Here is a 20,038-nt window from a genome sequence, read left to right as displayed (position 1 = left end):
AAAACACAGTGCTGACTGGAAGGCAAATGCTCAGTACAGGGTAGCTGCTTTCTGACTTGGGGCCAGCTGCCCTGGCCACACCACTCCACTCTTCACCATGCCCAGCTCATGCCTGTTCAGTGCTGTTCCCTGTGCACATCCATGTCCTTCTCTATGCCACCAACTTTCCTTTGTCTTGTCTTGTCTTTTCCATGGTAACAACCTGACACATGCAAAACCTGGTCTTGCTGGGTCTCGTCTGACATGTTCAGAGACTACCTAATCCCTGCTACAACACTTTCTATGGTGTTTGCATCTGGATTGTTGACATGGTCGAGAACATGAAACAACTGTCATCATGACAGGTCTCAGTTAAGCCCATGTACTGTTAACTTGGTGATCGGAGCTGTTATTTCCTCACCAATGCACACAGAAAGCTTGGATGGGATAGAGACAAAGCTGCATAAGGGAGTAGGCATTACCACAAGGTTGGAAAAAAAAACCCTGCACTCTCCTGACAGGAGAGATATTGATATGCCCAACTAGGGCACATGGAAATGGAGTCTGCTGCAAATTGAGGTAGTAAATTAAGCTCGTCTTTTGGCGTTGGGCTAATACACTCCTGAGCAGTGAGGTCAATGACATTTCTCTGCACTGTAGCGGCTATTATGGACTCAACTCACCTCTGCTTTCAAGATCCTAGTGCCTCACTTCAGCTTCCTTAGTGTCACACCACTGCTGGTCTCTTTGAGGAACAAAAGATGGGAATTACTCATTTTTCTGTTAAGACAGCAAGAGAAATATTCACTCTCTGCAACTACCTGAAAGGAGATTGGAGGAAGGTGGGAGTCAGTCTCTTCTCCCAGGCAACCAGCAGTAGGACAAAAGTCTTAAGCTGTGCCAAGGGAGTTTTAGGTTAGACATTAAGAAGAAATTCTTTACAAAGAGTGATGAGATGTTGGAATGGGCTGCCCAGGGAGGTGGTGGAGTCCTTGGAGGTATTTAAGAAGACACTAGATGTGCCACTTAGTGCCATGGTCCAGTTGACAGGGTGGTGTTGGGTCATAGTTGGACTCGATGATCTCAGAGGTCTTTTCCAACCTAGTTGATTCTGTGATTCTGATTCTGTGATATCTGTGTGGAAACATGAAAATTGTCCATTCATATACAGTTATGTTCAAGTCCTATCACTTTTTGTGTTTAGATAGTAGGTTGCATCTCTTCTCTAATTTCGCTTTTTTAATTGCTTCACTCTCTGTCATAGTCTCTCATGGATCATCATTCGCATATTTCCATGCTGCGTTTCCCTGTTCTGCAAACAGCTTGCTAAATGGAGGGTACCCTGCTGGGCACTTCCATTGCTGACACCTGAAGTAGCCAGGGCCGAGCTCCCGGGAGGCTACCGGGAACCTGCTACTACCTGCCTGCTCCGTGTTCGGGTGGACAGGAGTTACATCAAATAGGCAGGAAATCCCCCTGGACTCTGCTTGCCAGCTGTCCAAAACTCCTTCCGTTGGGCTGCATTGCTAACTTACAGTGCTGAGGAAGGTGCGGGAATAGTGGGGGTGACCCGTGGCAAGGGCAATTCACTCTTTCATTCAGAGATGGGGAAGACAAAATGCAGAACACAGCATGCTGCCTATATACACTCCTGGAATGTATAATTTGTCAAAATAATGTTCTTTTAATACCTGATTAGACTTTCTTGCCAGCCTGAGGCACTAGTATTTCTTATGGTTAATCAGGATCCCTGGTGCCAGAGTAAGCACTCCTGTGCAGCAGCCCCACTCTTCCGTTTCCATGACTTAATGAAAAAGCAGCCTGATTTTAAGTCAGTTATTTTTACAGAATATCCATAGTACCTTCTGGAAGAAAAGTGTGAAATAGTAAGTGTGTTATGCTATGATTTTAGAGGTTACTTAAACACCCTATGGAGGTGCTTTACAGAAAAATCTGTGTCAGTAGCTAAGTAAATAATGTATAAGGAGCAGATATAAATTTGGGTTGCAGTGAAGAAGGAAAAGTTGGAAAAGAGAGTGAAACAATGCAGCGCCACTTCGATTCAGTCTTCTACAGTCAAAAAAAAAGTACAGGTTTTAGATCCACATTCAGTAATTTAAATCTGCTGACCTTTAATTCTCACTTAGAATCTATGAAACAATGTGAAATCCATATTTCAGGTAAATATATGACCTTGTACCAGAGTCAACTTTTTAAGCTAGAGACAGAGAGGATGTGTCAAGGGATAGTCTGTTAAATAAAGCTATGGTATGAAGGACATTCTCTTCAATACAAATATTTCACCTCTTGATATTTACTGTGCAGGTTGTGGCTGTGAAATCCTTCCCTTTGTGCATGGACTTTTTTAGCTGTTCCCATTTTCATTTTTCTGTGTCCTCCTATTAAAATTCACATCACATCATAGTTCAGTTCTATTAAAAAAAAAATCCCACTATATTCTTTCTCTGATACATTCCTGTGCACAGTTTTGGTAGCACTTATCTCACCTCCATTGATATTGTTAAAGTTTCATACCAAGCCTTCACACTGTTCTGCTTTTGTGTAATCTTTATAGTAATAGAGCTAATTCAATAATATTCACACTACCAAGTGAAGAAGCCCATAATGTAAAACTCAATTACCTTTTCTATTCCTTTTCTCAGTTGCTCTTCTGCTGTGCTTACTCTTTTATCTTTTTCACTGTAAACAGGTAGCTTATTTAAATTTAATAGACACCACTACCTTCCTCGTTTCCTTTTTTTTCCTTTGAACCTTCTAGACACTCTCATGAGGTGTTCATTCACCTTTGTGTAATACCACAGTAATAGTAATATGGGGGAAAAAATTACTGATTGCATGCAAGCTACACTAAAGGCCTAATGAACACTTTGTTCGTAAAGAATGTCACTTGGATTCCTAACTGCACTTTGGTAAATTATACAAATTAAATATTCATTACTTTGTACTTCATTAGTTCACATTTGGAACACTTTTTCTTCATTATAGTAGCCTGGGGTAAAGGTTTTTTAATATGGTTTATTCTGTTATTTTTCAGAAAATCTTTAGTTAAAATGTTAGAGGAAAGTTGTATTTATTCCGCAACAGAACAGAACATCCATATATTCCAGAGACTGAGAATTTTCTCCCACAAGGATATTATGTAGGTTCAGAAATTGTTCAGAGTTCTTATTTCAATAACCAAAGTAACTAAATATTTAAACTGATTCTTGCAGTAAGTTTACTTACTGATCATATCCCCACTCAGAAAGAATTACAATTTCATCAGCATGAGCAATGCCTGTGAAGCACAAAGCATGTGTTCTTGCACAAAGCACTGTTGCCTTGCATTGCTCGCAGTCAACACTGCCTGTGTCTCTTTTATTTGGTGCAGGAGGCAGATGCTGCTCAGCAGCCTTGAGAAAGTGGAAGGAGTTACAAGGAGGATGGCAGCTGGGGGTTCAGTAGCCCTGGCTCCCCCTGAGGTAAGGTGGCCATGGGATTGCCTCTGCCCCACAAGACCCTGGCCAATGCACAGAAGTTCTTGCTGCTATTTGAAACATTGGAAGGATATTAGCTGAATGAAATCCCTTAAAATGTTTAGTGCCTCTGATTTGCTTTTCTCACATGTTCCTTCATCCTCAGACATGGTGTCTGGGGATACAGTCCATCTCCAGAAAGTCTCCTCACAAGCTGTGCAACACTTTAAAACAGAAAAACATTTTTTATTTTGATTGTTTATGGGCATTAAGCCATGTCAAACCTTGTTGTTCAGATCTGAAACTAGGGAAGCTGACAATTTCAGCTGAATTTCAGATGCACTGGAGGGAGGGGATTCATTAAAATAAAATCTTACAAGAGCTTGGGTTTAGCTTGTTGGTTTTCAGTGAGCACACAGTTGTTAGATGTAAAGGAGAGATCCCTGACCTGGTGATTAGTAACTACACAAAGAGAAATAATTTGCTCTGTAGCTCAGCTGTCATATTGCTCCTTGCCAGGAGAAATAGTCTTTTAATTCTGTTTGCAAGTAGCCCTCAGCAACAGAATGTGTTTGTGTGAATGATGGGATGGAGTGTGTTGCCTACTCATACGTTATCCTTATCCATTGATAGGGCTGTGGAGTGCTGAGCTGCACGTGTTGAATGCTTAAGACCCAGTGTAGGGTCAAGTGTAAAGCCGAACTTTACAAAACTTCACAAATGCAGGGTTGAAAACCATGGTCCATGTGACTTCACTGAGGTTACCCAGGGAACCCATAGAAGAACTATGAAGAATTAGTGTCTTATGATTCCTCGTCTTCTTCATCAACTGCAATTTTTTATCTGCTCTTCTGCTAAAACACTGTGTTGAAATAAAGTGTGATGGGTTTAGTTGCTGCTATAGGATGCAGGAATATCCCTGTGTTTAAATGAGACTGTGACCTCTTTAGGTCCTCATCCTTCCCCAGCCAGCAGGTACTGTGCACATTTTGGCAAGCCAGCTATTCTTGTTGTGCCTCTGGCAGTGCAAGTGGAAAACTGGAGAGAGAATAGGGCACTGCTGAAAAGAAACAGGTGCATCTGTACTAGGTTAATAAATCAGAAACAGGCAAACATTAAATCTAAACAGTGTCCAGCTCTCTGTGTGCCTGCATTTTGCTGTATACTAATTTTCTCTTGTTTGTTTGTTTTTTTTTTGTGAGAACTACATCAAACATAAATCAAGTTCTATCTCAGAGACTGCATGAAAATCAAATCATGCATGGATCTTGTTTTATTTGCTGAGAGCAGGCATCTCCAGACTATGTTTAGAGCTTCTAGGGGATGCAATTGAAGAGGTATAAATTAAGGTAAGACACTGTGTTACCAGTCACTGTTTCTTATGCAGGTAGTTGTATTAAGAGCAATAAACAAGCACCACTTGAAAAGGTTAAGGCAATAGCAAGAATGGATCAGAAGTGTGGCATTCTTGGCCATTGCATGTTTTATTAAGCAGCTACATGGTCCACCAGATAGTTATTTCCAATTTAGCTGGACAGGTTGCTTTGTTATGAGACAGCCCGTGAAAGTCATGTAGTCCATAGCTTCTTTAACTTCTTGCAAAAGGCTCCTTTTTAAAAGTTGTGTTGCTGCATTGTTGGCGTCCTTTCACGTTGTGCATACGCATGCAGACCTGAAGCCTGGGCAGAACTCCCTCACTAGTCAGGGGATTCAGTTCCTCATTCCCTGTGTCCTCTGCTTTAATGGACTGTAGCACTGGTTTGTTCCTGGTTGCCTTTTCCTAAACCTTTCACCCTTGGGGCCAATGTCTCATTCACTGACAAACTTCAGAGTAATTCCCTCCAAAATATGTCCATATTAGTCCCCAGTTCAGTGTTGCCTATCAGTTTGCATTTGTACACATCTGTGTGTGCTTGTTGGGGTGAGAACTCTGGCACACATTATCCTCTGATCTGTGTCCAGGTTTGCTTCTCGACAGACCTGTGTAGTTTGTTCTGATTCAGAGGCTGTGGATTAATTTCCAGGCATACAGTGCAGTAACTAAGGGATTTTGGTCCCTTTGATTGAGTCAACAAAGCTGGCCATATGGACATACTCTGGAACTACAGTTTTTTACTTCAGGAAGATATGAAAAAAGCAACCATAGGGAGTGGCCAACATCTACACACAGAATTTGCCCAGGCTTCTAAAACATGCTTCTTTACTGAGCTCCGCTTCCAGTGACTGAAGAGCAGTGCTCAGTGCTTCTCTCTTGCTTCAGCCAGCCCTTCAACCCAATGTCTCTCATATAATGAGTCCTGAGGAGTCCTGGCCTTGTTCTCCTGAAGGTCTTTGGGGAGGACATTCATCTGAAGTGAGAAGATGGCTCACTTTACCTCCATTGCTGCCACAGGACTCATCAACATCACAGTATGTTGAACGTAGTCAGATTTCCCCAAAAAAACAGTGACTAGTTATGAACTTTGAATAAAAGTGACCATTCAACACTTATGAAGATGGCTTCACTAGTGGAAGTAAGAGGATTGTATGTTTAACGCAGGAAACACATAGAAACTATATTAATGTAGTTTGCAATGTGTAAATAAGAACATCTGATGATACAAACATTAACATTCAAAATTAATATCTTCTTGTCATGGTTTGAGACTTTTAAAAAATCCAATTTCCAAATTTCCAAGCCCCCTCCCACAATTTGCTTCAGTGTGAGAGGGTTTTTCCAGACATAACACATCTACTAGCATTATTGAAATTATATCAAATTTATTGCTACACAATAAATACTATAATACATTATATACAACAATTCTAACTATCTTTCCTATGGTAAAGCAATATATTTACATTAGATCAAGTCCCTCCTTTCCCTCCAATAAAAGTTCAGAAGGAAAGAAGAAAAGATCTTTTCCACTCTCAGGGCAGCAGTGTCTCTCCTCTTCAAGGCAGCAGTCGTAGCTGGAGTTGTGATAGCTGGAAAATCTCTCTTTCTTTACTACAACACAGGGGCTATTGCTCACCCCTCTTGGTTCTTCGGCTCTAACCAAAGGTCTCATCTATGGGCTTTGAGAGAAACCACTTGTTATCACCACAGTCAACATTCACGAGATACACAGGTTAAAGCTCAAAGTCTTTAATCCTCCATTCTGTGAAAGGTTTCCAGTCCCCGGGGACAGACTCTCGGGAGATTCCTCTGGGGATTTCCACCCCTCCTCCCTGGGGTCAGAACATTTAGGGGTTCTCAGTTCAGTTTTTGCCCCAAGCATTCTACCAGAGCTCCTTTGCTCTTTCTCAAACTGCCAACATGGCAAAGGGCGGGGGGAAAGGAAGATGACTTCCCTCGCATTCCTTCTGGCCATCCTGGTCCAGCTCCAGGACATCTCTGCATTTCAAAACTCCCTTCAAATGGAAGTCCATCCCCTCCTTCCAAAAGGGGTCTCAAGGGTTTGGGGAAATAAAACCAAGTCTCACCCCGAACAGTCTCTACTAAGCTTGGTCCTCTCTCTCTCTCTCCATCGGAGAGCTCTGTGTCTCTCAGCTTGGCTCCATGCCGTCTTTGCTGCTTCCCTCTTATCTTATTGGCTTTCAGCCACAGCTCTCTACTCAGTACTGCTTATGCTGCCACTTCAGTGTCCCTGGCTGTCCACTCATACCAAAGAAACTTCCCCCAACTTTCTTGGCCACAGTACTCGGCCCAGTTTAACACTGTTCCAAGTCTCCACAACCCCAGCCAGGGGCTGGGGGGTCTTGGCCCCCAGCGGGGCTCCCTGGCCCCTCTCTCCTCGTGGTCTCAAAACATGGCTACCTCTCTTCCAACTGCGTAATCTCTACTGGTCTATTGTGATATGTTTAATTTTGCAGGGATGCTGATTGGGTCAACACCAAGAACACCACCCTCTGGAGTTATCCATTTTCCAGCTCCAGGGGAAACCCTTTTTTAACCCACGACACTTCTGCAAGGCCCTTACATAACTTGAGGCAAAACTCAGGATGGTTAACAATCCCCTTGTGTATATTATCCAACAAGAAGACCTATGTTCATTAAATATTTTTATTATTAGTTGAGATTACCTACACTCCAGAATACAGCTAAAGTTGTGATTCCTATTGCATTCTCTCCAAATAAAACTAAAATAATCTAATACTGCAGCTATATCTAATCACAACCGTGCAGAGCAATAGGAATTCTGTGCTTATTTCACTACGCTTTTAGCATGTTTGAAAATGGTGTGGCCTAGGACAGACCTTGTACTTCATCATGAGTGTGCAGGGGAGATGGGAATAATGGCATGGCACCATGAGCTCATTTATAGCCACCTCATCATTGGTGATACCTCATTTTACTGAAACAGAACAGAGCATCCTGGTTCCCTGCATATAACTTTTCCTTGAAGAGTGTTAATGGTTTCTTGTTCTGTTTCAGGTTGTTTTCAGACCCCAGTAACAATCAGCTCTGATACTCTGTGTGGTAAATGAGAAGGAGATAGGAGAGAAGAAATTCACCTACCCAGGGCAAATGTTATGCAGGAAAGTCATAGAGTTGGAGGAGAAGAAAGATACTTTAAAAAAAAAAAAAACAAAACCAAAAAAACCAGAAAAAAATCATCTAAAAATGACCTGTGATATTTGATGTGGGGTGGTACAGGAGGATAAAAAAATAGAGACAGAGGGTGGAGCCCAAAAAGGATTTAGGATTGGCAGCAGGCTAAATACTGGCCCCCAGGCTATTTTCCCATATGATGCTGACAGGTCTCACCTCTCCACAGGCAACCAACATGTGGCCGAGTATTACTGGCATTCAGGAAATATAAAACAATGTGTAGGGACTTGTCTAACTTGACCAATAGGTGTGCAAAAGACAGGATGCCTCTTAACCCTGACCTTCTCTGAGGTGGAGGTGCTTTGGAGTGCACATCAGGGAAATACCTCTGGGCTCTGCTGAGCCTTATCCTTGAACATGCTCCTGTGCCAGCCTTGTCCTACAAAATCCAGGTGAAGGGTTATGCAATAACTCAGCTCTTGGACCCATCCAGAAGAAAAGTGTGAGATCAGATTGCAATTTCTCTGTTGTAGAATGGAAATGCAGATACTAATCTGCAAAGTTGTAAATACTGTACTGCAATTAGTATGTCTTTCTGCACTCATCTCAGTGCTTTAAGGTTAAATTTTTCTTTGTTTCCTGAGCCTATGACAACTACTTAAAATACTAACACTTCAGTTTTACTATTAAAGACACAGAAAAAACAATATGTATTTTTCTACATTTGCAAGCCCTTCTGACTAGGAGTCTTGTAAAGTAATGATGAATCTCCCCAATTTTTTAATTTCTATTCACTCCTGCAAAAAATTCTCACAGGTATAAATTAGATGAGACCAGGGACACATTTGTAATATCTCATCTTTTCCTGGTAACAACAGGAAATCAGAGAAGTCCCTCAAGCAGAGTGCATTAAAGATGGCAGAACAAAGATCTTGAAGAGACCTCATCAAACACAGACAATAATCAGCATTAATTCAGTGTCCATTTTGATTCGTTGCAGATGGACAGGAAATAAGGCCTGAGCGACAACTTTATTTGGTAAGTCATACGCGGCTGAAAATTTTATGAAATGATGCAACCAACATATGTGCAAAACAGTGGGGCTTTTCATTAGCAATGCTTGATAAGATACAGTGAAAATGTAATTTTCATTAGCTATTTGTCAATAAAAGGCATGAAAAATAATTGAGATTAAAACCTTGCTCTGCATAATTCTGCCTTTGTGTTTGCAGAAGAACCCTTATCACAATACCTTTTAATAATATGGAACACCTATTGCAGCATTTGTTTTGTCCCATTATGCTGGGAATACTAATTGTTCTCTTCATTTTGCCTTCAGCCAAAGCTCCCATTTGTGATGTGGAGCATTATCTTTTCCGGTATTCTTACATCAGTGGTGTCTATGAAACATCTGGCAGTTCCATTGCTGTGGACACTATTTTAGCCAAAGGTGCATTTTCACATGCAGACTCTCAATTGCTTTCATAAAAGCTGGCATGTGTGCAATGGCTTGTGTCCCATGAAAGGACATTTGTATTGTACCTTATGCTGAATTAAAACCAGCAGAGAGAGTCAGAGATAAAAAGGTGAGGAGAGTGCACAGCCCTAGGGCGCTATAATGAATATCATTCTCATGGAAAATGTCATTACTGCTGGCATTTGAGATTGAAAATAGGAAAAGTTATAATAAACCTCTCTCATAATAATAGTAATAACAACCCTTTAGAATAATTTTTAAATTAACCTTATTAGTAAATTCATTTAGGTTTAGTTATTTCCCTGATTCCCAGCAGAGGAATTCTTTAGAGGGCTAACGCCAGCAATGTGTTTCCTTCTTTTCTGACAGCTTTCCTTGAACTCTACATGGAAATCAATTTGTCTCCTCATTCTTCATAGAGGTGGCAGCTTCTACACAGAAATACTCCTTTAAAGAGAAGCCAATTAAAGGGCTGGCAAACTGTTTTCAGAAAAGAAAGCTGCCTGTTCCAAAGCACTGAATACCAGATCCAACTACAGAAGAAAAACCAAAAAACAGTTTTGTTTTTCCAATTTAAAAGCAAAACCATCCTGGTGCAAGATGCTTCTAAGTCACATGGGGCTAAAGGAAGACACCATAGTTAAATACAGAATAATAATTTTTCTTGGCTTTCTGTAGTAGCAAACAATTATCTGTGAGTAATGCTACAAGGCAACCAGTGAGCAGGGCACTTAATAAAACCCAAACAACTGTCACATGTAGGTTATAAGGTTATTTCTCAAACATAAATAAACTGGAAATCCATCAGATGGATGGAATTTGAGAAAGTGTTATGAAGTTTACTACAAAATAAAAAATGAGTTTCACATGCTATTTTATTTCTCAAGGGCATTTTGCTAAACATATGCATATAAGCATATGCATATAAGCTGTGACAACAGCTTACCTACAAAAAAAAAGAAATTTGTATCACAGGGATTTTAAAGATTTAATTGCATGGTATATTATTTTTTATTACATAATCACAACAAAAATGTACAATTATGCAATGATGCAGCTCATGATGCATTTGATAGCTTTTTCCTGATTCAAAATAGTGTAGGTAAATTTTATTATTGCCTCATGGAATATAAAACTGAAACACAAAATTCAATGTCAAAGGCCATAATGATTTACTGGTTCCCTAAGTGAAGCATCCAAATCCAAGTCTAGTGCAGTAAGTGAGTAGCTGGGCTTCAAATATAATATTCTTCTGCAGATCAGCATTTGGCTGCCGCCCTTTGTACCTTTTGAGCTCAGCAGAGGCTGCAGATGTTCAGCATCTCTGAAAACCAACATTTCCCGATTCACATTTTAGGCACTCAAATTCAAGCCTTTTGTTTTAAATTAGACTCTTAAAATTTCCTGGAGGGGATGTCTGAATGAGTCAGGAGCAGTAAGCCCACTACTTTAACTGCTGACCAAGGGCATGCAGAACAGCCCTTGAGCCAAGGGTCCCTTGGTATTGGTTTTCCCAGGGGCTGCCCTAACTTCCAGGGACCTACATCCTAATGGCACTGTCCTGATGGTATCTGCCACAATTCAGCTGAACATATGAAGTCAACTTTTCACCAAACACTTTGGCTTCTTATTTACGCTGGACTGGCATGGGGAAGTGTTGCCTCTATTCACGATAAAGGCAAATATAGCCTGGGGCCTGGCTGTCCGGGATTCCGCTTTTTACCTCGTGATTGTCCATGGCAACTGGGGTCATATTGAGTGCTGGCGCTAGCAATCCTTGTATTTCTGTGGGTCCTCTAAAGAAAGAAGCCTCCACGTTCTTGGAAGCAACCTAAATTCAGGTGCCTTTCCAGCCAGTGGGATGTGGGATGCTTCCTTTCTCTGAGATGGTGAGGGGAGTTGGGAAGGATCTCATTCCAATTATCTTTCAGTCTTTTGCCTTTAAAAGGAGACAGAACTTTGTGCATTTTATTAAATTGCACCGAAGTAAGTCACCAGGGCACCTTCGATGAATCTAAAAATAAATGAAATAAAAATTGCTTTTGAGAAGGCTATCGGAATGCATAGATCTGTCCCTGAATACTATGTGGCATGAAGTTATCCATCACTGATTTGAATCTTCTCGGAGACAAGATAGGGAAACCACCTTAACAGATGGCACTTGTGCAGCCCAGAATAACCAGGCTGCCTCTGGTACAGGTCTGCTGGTCTCTCCTCCCTGTGCTCCGCACAGAGGGTCACTGTGAACACTGCTGTATCACATCTCACTGTGACATGTCATTTTGACACTGTACAGAATTCAATAAAGCAAAAGGTCTGATGGGCCCACCAGATACCCTAAAAATGGTAAATGACAGAGGGAGGGAGGAGCTTTAATCTTCACAGAAGTCCATAGGAAAGCCAATTTCCTAATAAGATGAGAAAGTACAATGTTACAGAACCTTCCAAGCATTCTTTCAGTGTGCCATGTATATCTTTAGGAGTGCAAGCAATAGAAAGTGAGGGAGACAAAAGGGGGTTCAAGGAGGAGGAGAAAGAGACCCACCTCTGCAATTCTCTAGGCCCTCCAGCTTGCCACAGCTGCTTTGTGCTCCAAACCACTGATACCTGTAAAACCCTGGAGCTGAAATCCAAGCATGAGTAATAAGGACTTTTTCAGCACTATACCATTTCAAACACCCACATACAATGCACATTGTGAATGATTGCCAGGATCAATGAAGAGATCTTGCCATGGCCTCCACAACCAACAGGGTAGAACAGGAACTTCCTGTGCCCTTGGGAGCTCCCGTTTTGATTAAACATCTGACAAATTTCCCAAAAGACTACTACACTCAATCAATATGACATTGCTTCAACTAATGAAAATCTTTTAACATTCAACATCGTTTGAATCATGGATTAGAGAGGGCAGGTTAGTTCAGATACTGAACTACATTTTAAATTACATAATTGTCTAGTAACATCACTGTATATATTAGAACACCTATTTTCAATGGAAAACTCCAATGTTCTTGAAATTCTATTTTAAAAGCTGTAAAACCTGATTATTTTAGTATTTTGAAGTATTTTGAAAGCTTAAACAAGCTTTCAGGCTTGCTAACGTCAGTCAAATTCAATTGCATATTCTTTAACATAGAAAAATAAATGAATACATCATGTAATTATTACTGACACCTAAGAATCTTGAAGTTAAGGCAGTTATAGCATAGCTACTTACACGACTGTATTTATTGCGAGATTGTGGATATTTCATTGTCAGTAAAATATTTTTCTATCATATGAAATATGTATATTTCATTATATAAAACAAATTTCTAAAGGAAATTTGATAAAGGCAAATTAATTAATGAATTTTCTAGTCTTTACTTTCCTTTTTTAGATTACAAAAAATCTTACCTGCGGTTTCGTCACTGTACTAACTGTTCACATATTTAATGTTTGTATTTTATTTTCCTTGTGTGACAATTAAAATGTTGTGGCTTACAGGAATGTGTTAGATATACTGGTAAGACACTGCCAAATATTTTCACAAAAATCTCATGTAAATCTCTAATGTGTAAAATTCTTTTTATATTGTACCCTATCACAGTAACATTTACAAATGCATTTTAATCCAAGTCCCCCGCAACTAATCTTAAATTTGAAATTAGTAGGTTATGTCATTGACTGAGGTACTATATTTTTACCAAACTATGAGGGACTAACTTTTTCGGAGTAAAAGCTTAAAAGGTCTCAAAAATTAAGTTTGAGTTTGGGTTTTGTTTGTTTTGGAGTGGAGTGTTCTTAAGGAAAAGAAAATGAACAGAGAGAAGATGATACTGAGCCCAGTTTTTGCAGCTAAAGTGGGTATTGGCACAGGAGGGCCATTTCCTATCGCAGTGTTTATATTACGGAATCACAGAATGGGTCAGGTTGAGAGGGATCAGAGTGGATCATCTGGCCCAACCTCCCTGCTCAAGCAGGGTCATCTTTGAACACCTGGCACAGAATTGCATCCAGACGGCTCTTGAATATCTCCAGTGAGGGAGACTCCACAACTTCTATGGGCAACCTGTTCCAATGCCTGGTCACTGCACAGTAAAGAAATTCTTCCTCATATTCAGATGGAATTTCCCATTCATCAGGTTCTGCCTGTTGCCTAATAAGTCTAATAAGACTGACACAGGTAAAAAAAGGTGAGCTTTATCCTAAAATCATTAGATCTGCATTTAAATTTCAGGAATTTTTCAGATAAGATTGAGAACCAAGAGTAGTTGGGGTTATGCCTTATTTTTCAGCTGTATGCATTCTGTAAAGTAAGTTTTATTTCTCTTTTTTTTTTTTTTTGTGCAAAATGCATATGTTAGAATGTAAAAAAAAAAAGGGGAGGAAATATTTTCCGTATTTATACTACATGCTGTAACTCAGGGACTCCCAGCATTTTGTATCTCAGCTTCCGCCTGTAAACATGTTCTGAGATAAAATACCAGACATGAATCAGATTGAGATCCAGGTCTACTTTACATATTTGGAAGAACTGTAGAGAAAAGGCTAGGAATTGAAGGGCACATCTGACAACTCTTTTGGGGAAGTTCCCTGGAGAGGTGGAGGAAAAGGAAGAGGAAAACTCTTAGATGTTCAAATCAAAGGGATTTTTCTGCCTGAAATAAAGTAAGTGTAGGCATACAGATTATTTTCATGAATTAAAATGGTTAGAATATCAACTGCAAGCAGACCTGATTTGATCAAGAGATCACTGAATTCAAACTTTTTTGGCCCTTACATCAAATGAACCACAAAGAAGAATCAGTACCTTTTCCCTAATTATGATTACAGCATAACTTGAACACAATTTTTTGTAGAACAGTGTCAGCTATAACTTACCACATACAAAAAAAGGTGTTCTCTAAAAAAATAATGCAAGTCTATATCAGGGAATTGTACAGATCACACCTTGGCTGTCAGCCTAGACATGATCTATAGATATATCAAATTCTTCTCATGGGGAAGTATTTTATGTCATGTCAAATTTTGCCTGGCCTTGTACAAGGATACAAGTCAATGCAAGAAGCATTGTACTCTGAATTTAATTTCTTTTATGGAGCTAGGTAAAAGACTATCTTACCAATAAACAGCACTTCCCAGCTGTCTTGGACCCTGTAAGACCATTCATTGCTGGTCTAACAACCTCATGTTTGTTCTGCAGTACATTCTTGCTGGTCTTTCAGTCAGAGTGTCTCTCCAAGTCCTTGAAAACTGCAGTAAGCATGAACCACGAATGTTTAACAATGAATACTATAAAAATCTGGGATAGATGAAATAAAGGAAGGAAGAACAAAAGAGTCATTAGGACAATAAGGTGATGAAGACATAATGAAATAGATAAAAATGTAAATAGGAAACAGACAAATTCTCATATTAAACTTCTGCAGCAAAATCAGTTAGCAGCATAATCAGGTCATCACAGGAACATAGTTATGAAGCCTTTGTACAACACTCACACAGCTGAAATTCAAGGGACATCTCATCATTGGTTCAGATCCACAACATGGAATTTGCTAGCATTGTGAAAGGCACATGTGCAACAAATACATTGCCTCCTTTCCTCCACCCATACTGACAGTGTCCAACGCCAAGGTCGCTTCACTGTAGACTGTGACTGAGGGATATTTTGAGAAAAGTCTTCTGCAGGGTGGAGTTGACACTGTGGAAACACAAAACCTCACAGGTCTCAGAGCTTTTGCAGCTCTTTTTTTTTAAAGGCTGTGTTACCTTAATTCTAATAATTTGCCTTTCTTACATATGTTCCCATTCACATGCCTCTGATCTGTCCTTTTTCCTCCAACAGCAGAGGCAGAAACTGTGAGGATTAAGACCAAGGACATCAATTTCTCACTATTGACTGATGCAGAAGATTGTAAGCATGAACCTGATATGCAGGTGGTAATAGGCTTGAAGAATATGAGGTAAAACCACATAAGAATATGAAATAAAAATATCCTGCTTTTCTGTGTAGCTGAGTAAACAGTCTCTTGGTTAAAACAACTTTTTCCTCATAACACTACAGTTTTCCATTATAAACCATATCCTTCAGTGAGTCAGTTTTCCCAGTTGTCACATCAAGAATTTCAGTTTGCCTGTGAAACATGGCTAGTGAATACACCTGTGGAAAAAAGCATCCCTGGAGCACTAAATAGGTTATCAGGTCACTGTTAAGCTTAATTCTCACTTATTCTTTCTCCTTTTCAAAATTTCACTTCAAAAGTTTCTATCAGCTTACCAGATTTTATTAATTATTTTTTTAAATTTATTTAATGTTTATATTTGTTAAGGCTTTTAGTGGAATAATTTTAAAATAAGCTTTCAGGGTCACTTTGTTTCTATTAAGCTTTTAAAATAGATTAAATCCAGGGTCTTTACTTTCTGAATACAAAAACAGATCTTGCCTGTGAAGCCAAAAACAATTTAAAACATATGAAATGCAGTAGAATTAATCTGTCCAGAACCAAAAGAAAGACTGTATTTATAGCAGCTGATTTATTTGTTTGATATACAGTATGTGCTCTGGTTTATAATTTTAAGGTGTGTGAAAAGGGTCACATTATATATTACAAAAATAGCGAGGCAATGATTTACAAGGCTTCACATTGTGCCTATTGACCTTCTCAATAAGAAAGGTTGGTGGTTGTAAGAGCACTGAAAAATTAAACCCATGGGAGTCAATTTAATGTAGTATAAACCCTTTAACAACCAGCAAAATAGCCATATCAGCTGTTTTATCTGCAGGTTATGTTTCAGTTGTAAAATGCAGTTTTTAATAAAAAGTGCACAAGCTTTCTTTGTTCTACAAAGCTTGTGTTTCCTCCTCTGCTGAAGCATAGGATCCCTACCTTTCTTGTGGCAAAAATAGAAGTTTTATGTTATAACTGGTCCCCTCAGTGGGAGAAGAAAGAAAACAAAGAAAGAAACTGCTTAACAGCAGTGCAAGTCATTTTGTCTAGTTTCCTCCTAAAAAATAATCTCTGAGCTCTGAAGAAAAGATGTACATCTGTTGGTCCTTTGTTGTGGACAAATACATTAGTCTGTCCACAAGGAAAACTATATTAGTCCATGTACAACTTGAAATAATCAATACCTAGACTTAGCAATTGGGCAATGCTTCATGTTAACACACTCACTGTGAAAACAAGAGGTTAAGGGCAAGAAATCTCTTTTAATTATCAGAGCTGTGTGTCATGGAGATTACAGAAATAATGGCATTTGAACATATCTAAGGCATTGTCAGGTAAATGAAAGACAAAACCCATTCAAACTGTGATGTTCCTTATGATTTACCTCATTTTTTGCAGGATTATCTGGCTGCCTCAGTAACTTGCAGAAATGGAAGCTGGCAAGAAAGATAAAATCTTATCTTTGGTTTATCATCCCTAGGATGTTCACCTCATCCACGTTTTGTAAAGAATCAGACAAAAATCAGCCTAAAGGTACACAGAGATGGCTGAAGCTCTCTTCTAAAACAAAACAAAAACTATCAGCAAAACTATGCAGCTAACATATCAGGTATTCTGATTCTGGCTTATACCTTAGGATGGGCCTTCCAGAGAGAAAGTTAATGACAGATAGGCAATATTGGAGATATAACTAGCACCTTTTGGCAGCTGGAAGAGTGCTGTGGTGTATTTTGGTTTTCTTAACGAAAGAGGGCCTTTCTTCTAGCTGCTACTATAATGATTGGTGAAATGTGGAAGCTCACTAAAGGTTCATGCATTACACTAGAATTTATTTTACTGATTAAAGTAGCAAGTGGCAAGATAGTTAAGAGCAAGAAGATTGGTATTTGTGCAGAAGCATATGAGAGACATGAATAAGGCGATCTGCATAATACACTCTAGTGGAAGTTCCTTTTCAATTTAGCTCATCTACATGGAAAGTTCATTATGGTATTTCCTTTATAACTTACATCTCTTCCAGAGTAGCAGAATAAAACAATTGATGGTGCAGTAGTAGACATCTTTTTTACATCTTCATGTGAGAGATCGGTAAACATTCTGTCTCTAATTCTCATTCCAGTTACATATTGCATATGAAAAAAATGGATCTCTTCAGAGTGTGTTTTAAGTCACAGTTTGGTGTGCTATGTACTGTAGACTCTCCACACATACATTTTAAGTCCTACTCAATCTGTTGATTATAATGCCCTGGAGAGACAAAATGGGTTAATATTTCAGCACTGTGCCCTATTAACGGTTAACAATTTCGTCGGAACATGATATTCCCATACTGATAATCAATGAGCTGAAGTAGCAGGGTTGATTGTATTAGCTTGCCAAAAAAGATATAGGCACAATTACTGGAGCCTTGATAATGGTTAGAATTAAGGAAGTATCATAAAATAATAGATGTCTCTTTGTGCATTTCCTGATTCTAAGATATTTGTTGGATCTGAGAAAACCCCATAAAAGACAGATGAAAACATCTATTACATCTACTCAGCATTAGCAGCAGGAGAGCAGGCTGTACTATTGCTGGGACATGAGGAAAGCAAATCTAGATGAAAAAAATTCCCAATTGCTAAGGATGTTTTTCTAAAATGCACATGTGTTTGTCATCCTAGTGAAACAAAACTAAGTTAAAATGCTACTAAAGTGGTGGTTTCAACACCAACTTTAAAGAAGTGCACGTGGCCATCCCAAAGAAAAGATGAGAGGAAGTAGACTCCTAAGTTCTTTACCACACTGATAAATAGTATTTTAAGACGGTTATCAAAGAAGTATTTTCCTTCTCCCTTCTCTGTTAGCTCAGAATTTTCAAAGAAGCGTTCAAGCAGTATCTGAATCTTTGCAAAGCAGAATCAACCAGTATATCACTAACATTGTCTGGAGTCAAGTTAGCAATGAAAGAGGTCCTATTTGTTTTGAAAGGTCTGTCTAAATGTGTCCAGAGGTAGGTTTACAACCTTTTATATACCTGAGTTCCCAAAGTTGCAAGCACTTAAATATAACTCCCCAAAACCTATCAGAAAGGCATCCCAAGCATTCAACCTGAACTGCTTAGGTCAAAGATTAAAGAGAGAAAACAGGGCAAAAGCAACTCCAGAAGAGTTGTATTAAGCCCTGGTGTTGCTGACCACATGACTTGTGGAGATAGAGTATTTCTAATCATTTGCTGTCCTGTCACCACAGGAAGCTCATTCTAGACCTTATGAATTTTCACAAAACACTGCAGACCAATCTTGTGGAAGGTCATATAAAAAACAGTTCAATAATGAAGCAACTGGGACAGTGTCCTGACATTTGTGATAATAAATATTATCAACAACATCAGCTAGAGCTCAGAGAAACATCTGAATTTCACATGTCAAAACTGCTAGTGAGAGGTACTGGGAAATCTTTTAGACTGACATTTTCCTGGGAGAGACAATCAGCTCCAGGAATCTTTGTGCCTTGAACATAATTCAATATTGTCTCTATCCTTCTTCTCCTTGATCACAGAAATTAGAGCTGGAGGAGACCCCCAGGTCACCAGGCTGCTATACATTTTCAAGCCTGTCCCAGTGCTCAGTTAATGAGAGAAAGTCCATGCAATGACACTTGTACCATTTCTTTCAGGAGACAATTTCATACCCTTAAGGGAGGGAAAAAAAACTCTCTTGCACGATTCTTCAATGGTCCCTAACAGCAGTGGCTGGTAATAATGTAAAGTGCTGCTGTACAGAGAGCTGGAAGCAAATTACATCTGCTTTACAATTTCCAGTGGTGTAACTTAAGTGAACACAATGTGGAGTGACATACAATCTAGCCCCTAGGATTTCACTTAAGAAAAGTACTGTGGCAATTGAATGTCTCTACTTTTTGCTTTCTTTTCACTTCTTTTAGAGATGCTGTCCATCTGTGAAGTCTAAAGCCCTTTCAGGAGTTTTAGTCATATATCGCATCAACCAACTGAGCAGAGGTAGAAAAGTCTCAAGACTGTTTTGACTAAGATATTTCCAAGAGCACAGCACTGGTTTCTTCAAGGACTTTGCAAACCAATAAATAAGAGTGATAAACATACAGGAGTGGAAAATCAAATAGAAAAAACACGTTAGATCTGCTAATAGCCATCTTCCAGTCTACAGCAGCAAACCTCCTACTAAGGCCAAGATAAAGGATTCAAAAATAGGAAAAGAAAAAAAAAAAAAGCTGATGTTCGACATTGTAGCAAATACACTGAATAGAATGAGCTTAATAAATTATATCCTGCTTGTGTTCCCCAGTCACAGTTATATTTCCTATGTCCCTGAATCCATAAACAATTCAGGTTATTGAAATGGAAATCCTATTCAAACTTACAAACGGCTTCAGTTCTCCTAATTTCAAAGCATACCTCTTTCTTATGGTTTTTGACACAAGTTGAACAAAATATCAGATATGGGAAGATAATCACAAGCAATTGAGTCTCCATAATTAGTTTCCATAGGTTTACATTTGTCATTGAGCTGCAGTGGCTGGCTGTATGTGTATATGTCACCTAATCCGTAGGTGGAATATAAAAGCATTAGCTTAAATCATTGCAAAAGTCAGAGTTGCGATTTGTATAAGTAGCACTGAG

At 39.2% G+C, this 20,038-nt stretch overlaps 2 long non-coding RNA genes across 4 annotated transcripts in view; both read left to right on the top strand.

Moving 5' to 3' along the window:
- LOC113959181 overlaps window positions 1–20,038 on the top strand; it is a 39,959-nt gene that overhangs the window by 5,014 nt on the left and 14,907 nt on the right. For 2 of the 3 annotated variants that reach the window (XR_003531727.1, XR_003531728.1), the window contains exons 2-3: window positions 8,990–9,027; window positions 15,297–15,414. This is a non-coding gene — a long non-coding RNA (uncharacterized LOC113959181). Of the gene's footprint in view, window positions 1–8,989; window positions 9,028–15,296; window positions 15,415–16,797; window positions 17,450–20,038 lie in introns of those variants that run through there. The other variant, XR_003531726.1, reaches the window with a different exon arrangement.
- LOC113959190 lies at window positions 4,664–8,968 on the top strand. Its single transcript, XR_003531731.1, has 3 exons — window positions 4,664–4,804; window positions 8,347–8,491; window positions 8,868–8,968. It is a non-coding gene; the product is annotated as an uncharacterized LOC113959190 (long non-coding RNA).

The sequence above is a fragment of the Corapipo altera genome, unplaced genomic scaffold (assembly GCF_003945725.1).
Source record: "Corapipo altera isolate COAL_440 unplaced genomic scaffold, ASM394572v1 1, whole genome shotgun sequence".
Taxonomy (NCBI): Eukaryota; Metazoa; Chordata; class Aves; order Passeriformes; family Pipridae; genus Corapipo; species Corapipo altera.
This window is presented reverse-complemented; position numbering and strand designations above follow the sequence as displayed.